The sequence below is a fragment of the Centroberyx gerrardi genome, chromosome 7 (assembly GCF_048128805.1).
Source record: "Centroberyx gerrardi isolate f3 chromosome 7, fCenGer3.hap1.cur.20231027, whole genome shotgun sequence".
Classification (NCBI taxonomy): Eukaryota; Metazoa; Chordata; class Actinopteri; order Beryciformes; family Berycidae; genus Centroberyx; species Centroberyx gerrardi.
In genome coordinates, this window is record NC_136003.1 from 9,387,838 (window position 1) to 9,394,107 (window position 6,270).

At 45.5% G+C, this 6,270-nt stretch overlaps 1 pseudogene; it reads left to right on the forward strand.

Annotated features, from left to right (window-relative positions):
* The first annotated feature begins 3,081 nt into the window (after positions 1-3,081).
* On the forward strand, positions 3,082-5,082 carry LOC144539451 (uncharacterized; annotated as a pseudogene).
* The last annotated feature ends 1,188 nt before the right edge of the window (positions 5,083-6,270 follow it).

Genomic DNA, 6,270 nt, shown 5'->3' on the forward strand with positions numbered 1-6,270 from the left:
GCAAAAAGATGTCTCCGTTAACTTCAATAGTTAATAAGAAGGCTGAGATGAAACTACGGGGTATAACTCACTTTGTGTTTGGTAATATAAACTTCAATGGAGTTTTGAGTGACATGGGGGCGAGCAGTTAATGACTTTTCATTTTGGGGTGAATTATTCCTTTAACCTTACCCTCCTTTCCTCCTCTTCTCAATCCCCTGCTTCCCCCATTTCCTCACCCAATACCTTTTCCTCGCTTCAAAATGCTAACCACCTCCCCCTCCTCCGTTATTACCATCTCTCTTAACTTCTATACCCTCTCGCACTGGTTTAAATAGCAGGGCCAGCTGGCCACACAGCTATATCCAGAACCTCTTCATCTCTGCACACCAGGGCTAGGGTTACTCACAGATAGGCTTTCCTTATGCGCACACACCCAGACACACACAGACACACACACACACACACACACACCCACCCACACACACACACACACACACACCCAACTATACAAAACCTGACTGGACAGATATTTCGTGTTAATGCCTCAGAGCCTGTTTGAGGCATCTCTCTTCGCAGCTCTTTTACACAAACACACATCATCCAAATATAAACTGCCATACAGATCCCATTCAGGGCAGATTAATGGGATTTAAAGGGGACTAAAACTGAGCCCGAGTCCAACAGATGGCATTCTGTTCATTTACTGTTGAATCACAGATTCAAACAGTTGTGTCAGTGTTACAGAAACGCTGGTTGTAGTGCTCATATTGGCCAGAAGGTGGCAGCATGCATCATCTTAAAATAACAGGACTCCACAGTGTATTCCTGTCTGGTAAAGTGGTTTATCCAAATGTTTACAAGTTTTCTGTGACCATGTCAGCTACATATTTAGCAGACATATGCATATTTTATGTATTCCAATAGAAACACAAACACACAGTTATATAAGACAAATCCTATTTCTGTGAACTTCGGCAGCCTAGGCCTAATTTGTGAACATGACCAAGTTTCTCCCAAAGTAAAAACTCTCTACTGACAAAAAACAGGGCAGTAACTTTATGAACACTTTGAAAGCATCCAGGGCGAGTTTCTTAGGATTTGGAAAAACCAAAAGTCAGTGTCTGTGTGTGTAGTTGTGACAGAGAGTGAGACAGAGCAAGAGAGAAAGAGAGAGAGAAAGAGAGAGAGAGAGAGATATTCAGGGTCATTCCCATCCATCACAGTACTGCAACATGAGGTCATGTTCTGTTAAAGGGCTGAGGAGAAGTGGAGGAGAAGAGGAGGAGGAGGAGGAGTATTTGCCTCTGGCTGAAACTCCTGGAAGATGGATTAGACTGAAGGCAGCTTGTCGTCTATCTTTTTATTTTGGTTTATCCGGATCTCTCCAGGTAAATTACATAGTCATTCCTCTTCTCTGTATCTGTCTCCTCTCCCATCTCTCATTTCATCTCATCTCAACATCCTGGGCTAAAATCTGACCTGGGACCTTAATTGCATGTCATCCCCCTCTCTCTCCCCAGTCTTTCCTGTCTCTCTGCACTTTGAGCTATCTAATAAAGGCAAAAATGCCCCCAAAAATAATGTAAAAGAACCCAAAAAACAAAAACAAGGTTATAACCAATAAGATTAACACATTTAGCCCCCCACTCCCTTCTATCCACTACCCCCTGAGCCAATAGTGCAGTTGATTGACATCTGGGAGTGAAGCTCTCCTGCTCCAGAGTTTACCTCAATTGGTCAGATGCCCAAGCCTCAAAATTTACATTGAAAGGAAAAAGAGCAATGGTGCTATCAATATTGACAAGATTCTACCTATGTGGGCTTTAAGACAGAGAGAAAAAGAAGGAGAGAGTGTAAATTGTCTCCATGTGCAGGACTCATTGACATTATGCAAACAGAAACAGATACCTCTACACCCCAAGTAATTACACATACACACACAGACAAACACACACACACAGAGTGTTCTACAGTCCAGCAGTGTCGGGCATAACCTGGCTTTGTGTTCAGCACCTCTACTAGCAAGAGCTTTATCTCTACAACCAGACACACACACACATACGCACTGACACACACAGAGACACACAAGCCTCAGCAAAGTGTTTGGGTCAGGCTTTGGGCCAACTTTGTCGTTTAGCAGCCATTTCAAGAGCTGCACTTCACTGAAATATGGAGTGTATACAATATTTCACTCTGAGTGGTTCAAGTGTGTGTGTGTGTGTCTGTCTACATTTGCGTGTGTGTGTGGGTGGGTGTAAGCAAGCCTGTGCCTGAGTGCATGTGCACGTGGAAGACAGCATTTGCTGTTTAGAATGAGGTAATGCGGGGGGCAGTCCTGATATGTCAGCAATGTAAACTCTCCCAGCTAGCAGCTCTACAGTTACTGGCTTACTGTCAACTGTTTCAGAGAATACAAGGGAAAAACACAACACACAAACTCCCTCTCTCACTCTCCCTGTAGGACAAACTGCGTTAGAAATTACCCTTCTTTACACTTGGAATACAAAGGAATGAGATACCATCGTGTTAAATAGGCAAATTAATTCAAACGGGACCATAGTGTGGTTTTATTTGCATGTTTTATACTAGTAATATCTAACGCGGTCATGAGTATGTTCCTGAATTTCCCTCCTCCTCTGTTTCAATAATATAATGTGTATGCCACTTAAGAATATATGCCATTTGGTGGATACTTTTATTCAAAACACATTACAGTTCTATGAGCACAAGCATTTTTAGCATGGTGGCCCCTGTGGGAAACAAACCCATAACCTTCACAGATAGTTTGTGCTATGCTCTACCCACTGAGCTCAATAGAACCACACTACCACAGGACCACAGTGCACAGGACCAAAAACTACATGCAGGATTGCTGTCTCGTGTGTTAAACAAACTGAAAGCTGTGGTAAAATCATTGTTTTTTAGTTGTTGTTATTCATAACTGAAGGACAAAAAAATTGATGTGCATGCTCACATTTTCTCACCCGTCTACTTCGAGCAAGGGCTGGCAAAGACACAAAGCCCAAAAAATGCTACATCTTTGGAAAATTATGATCTGAAAAAAAGTTTTTGTATCTCCATTTAAGGTTAGGGTTAGGCATGAGGTCTCCAGAGTTAAGGTCAGTGTTTATAATAAACTTTGTAGTTGAAAATGATGTTGGCTTTGCAACTATGCCAGAAATTAAACATTAGAAAAGATAAGAGGTGAAGGATAAGAGATAAGAAAGTTAGCTGTAGGCCCACAGACATAATACAAGCATATGCATACAACCCCGTACATGAATACACACATACAAACACATGCACACACACACATATAATGTCTAAAGAATCAAAGTTTAGGTTGGTTTCATGCCAACACACAATCTCTTCTTCCCTCCTCCTCTTTACCTCTACACTACTATATTTCTCTCTTACTTTATGCTTTTTCATTCCGTCTATTCATAGTTCTGATTCTGTCTCTCTCTTCATATTTCTCTCTCTATCTCTGGTCCTGTCCTCCTCCCACTCTGTGTGAGTGATGAGGAGTGCTAACTAAGCTCAGATATCTTTTACTGCATCCATCACCATCCATCACCGAGAAACCAGTGAAGAGCCTGGGGAAGGTGTTTGACTGCAGCCTGAGAGACACAGCATCCATCCGAGCGACCAACCAAGAGCTGGAAGCCTGGCTAGCTGCAGTGGACAAGTCAGGCCTACCTGGCAAGTTTAAGGCCTGGATATACCAACATGGCATCCTCCCACGGATTCTCTGGCCCCTCTTGGTCTATGAGGTCCCGATCTCCACAGTCGAGGGCTTTGAGAGGAGGGTTAGCAGGTTCCTACGGAAGTGGCTGGGACTACCTCGGAGCCTGAGCAGCATCGCCCTGTACGGGCAGAACAACAAGCTAAAGCTCCCCATCAGCAGCCTGAATGAAGAATTCATGGTGACCTGTACTAGGGAGGTGCTGCAATACCGAGAGTCCTGCGACCCAAAAGTCTCTCAGGCTGGTATCGAGGTCAGGACAGGACAGAAGTGGAGGGCAGCAGAGGCCGTGGATGTCGCTGAGTCGCAGCTAAGGCACAGGGTGCTGGTGGGCGCAGTGTCTCGTGGAAGGGCTGGCCTGGTTAGCAGCATAACACCTCGCTACGACAAGGCGCAGGGGAAGGACAAGAGGTCGCTGATCCAGGATGAGGTGCGAGCGTCAGTCGAGGAGGAGCGAGCCAGCAGGATGGTTGGAATGTGGCAGCAGGGAGCCTGGACAAGATGGGAGCAAGCGGTGGAGCGCAAAGTCTCATGGGCCGAGCTTTGGAAAGCCGAGCCCCATCGAATAAAATTCTTAATCCAGGCGGTTTATGACGTTCTACCAAGCCCATCCAACTTGTTTTGCTGGGGGAAGGTGGAGTCACCAGCTTGCCCTCTGTGCCTGAAGAGAGGGACCCTGGAGCACATCCTCAGCTGCTGTTCGAAAGCCCTGGGCGAGGGGCGCTACCGCTGGCGCCATGACCAAGTCCTGAAGGCCATAGCCACACAATCTGCAGTGGGATTAGCCACTGCAAGCGCCTCCGCACAGTGAAAAAGACCATCGCTTTCGTCAGGACTGGAGAGAAGCTAACATCAGCTGCCAGGACCACCTCCTTTGGCCTACTAGCAACGGCACAAGACTGGGAGCTGAAAGTTGACCTGGGGAAGCAACTGAAGTTCCCAGAAACTGTTGCCACAACAACGCTAAGGCCAGACATGGTGCTGATCTCGGAAGCCATTCTCTTGGAACTTACCGTTCCCTGGGAGGACCGCATTGAGGAGGCCAACGAGAGGAAGAGGGTAAAGTACGCTGAGCTAGTGGAAGAATGCCGAAGCAACGGGTGGCGAGTGAGGTGCGAGCCCATTGAGGTGGGATGCAGAGGGTTCGCAGGCCAGTCCCTCTGCAGGGCCTACAACATGCTGGGCATCACAGGGGCCAGTAGGCGAAGGGCCATCAAGTTGGCCACCGAGGCAGCAGAAGTTGCTTCAAGTTGGCTGTGGATCAGGAGAGGAGAGCCGTGGGTGGGGTAGTGCTACCTGGACATAAGCCGGGACTTGATCAACCCCGGCTGGGTCGCCTGGGCGAGGGTGTCTGATTGTTGAAAGACCCGAAACACCCAATGACCCCAGGTAACATCACTGATGATGTGTCCAGGTGCATCACAAGATGATGTATGCCACAAGAACTGCCCCCACCCCCCAATCCGTCATCCCCACTGTAAAGAAACCGGTGAAATTTAAGAGTGGGAGGATAGAAGTACACACAGAGGAAGATGTGATAACACTCTGGATGCAGTTAGCCGGATCTACAATACAGTGCTTCCATCTTCACTGGTTGATAAAAGTGTGATTAGTTGTGCTCAAATGAATGTTTTAAAGCAGTGTTTGTCAGCTTGTGGGTTGGGGACCGGGAAGGGGACCACAAGATGCTCTGACAGACATGGGTCACAAGGAACCCCCTAAATAGGCGAATCATGTGTTATGTCATATACTACATGGCGACACACTGTTTTTAAGAATAAACATGTGACATTCAGGTGTGAGACTGTAATGCATCTGGTGAATTTAGCAACAGCAATAGTTCAAAAACGTTGACATTAGCCACCTGGTAGTAAATACAAGTAGGACCATTTTTGCAGGCACTTATATCTTACAACCAGTGTTGTAAGTCCAAGGTAACAGTCACACTAAGACATCAACTCTACTTACAAAAAGCGAGCAATAACTGCTGCAGTTCATTTATGGTTGACATTAAATTAATAAATAAAAATGTTTTGGATGTGGGCATTACAACCATTTAAATACATGCGTTCAAGTTGTCATCCTGTTCTTTCGCTCCTTCTGATATGATACAAACGTAGCAATCGACATCATTTACACGTCATTTACCTAGGTGATTGGATTGCAATCAGATCGAGCAAAACAACATGAAATCCAGTTCTAAATGCACCCAAAATGCATTAATGCATCACCCAAAACATCTCCGGAGGTGGTCAAGAGACACATTTGGCCACATTAACAGCAAAGTGTAAATGCATCTCCAATCCACATGTAGCACCTATGTAAATGGCTAGAATAAAAACACACTTGTCAAAAATGGATAGTAAGTATACTCAAGCATGGGGAAGACACACATTCTAACTCCGCCTTAACACCTGGCATTAACATTCGACTCATATCCAGATATCGTTTAGCTGAATTACATTTACACCTGCTGTTAAAATGCATCTCATACATCCATATTGGGAACGGATTTCTCTTTCCCTCGCAAAACGCAAATTCAT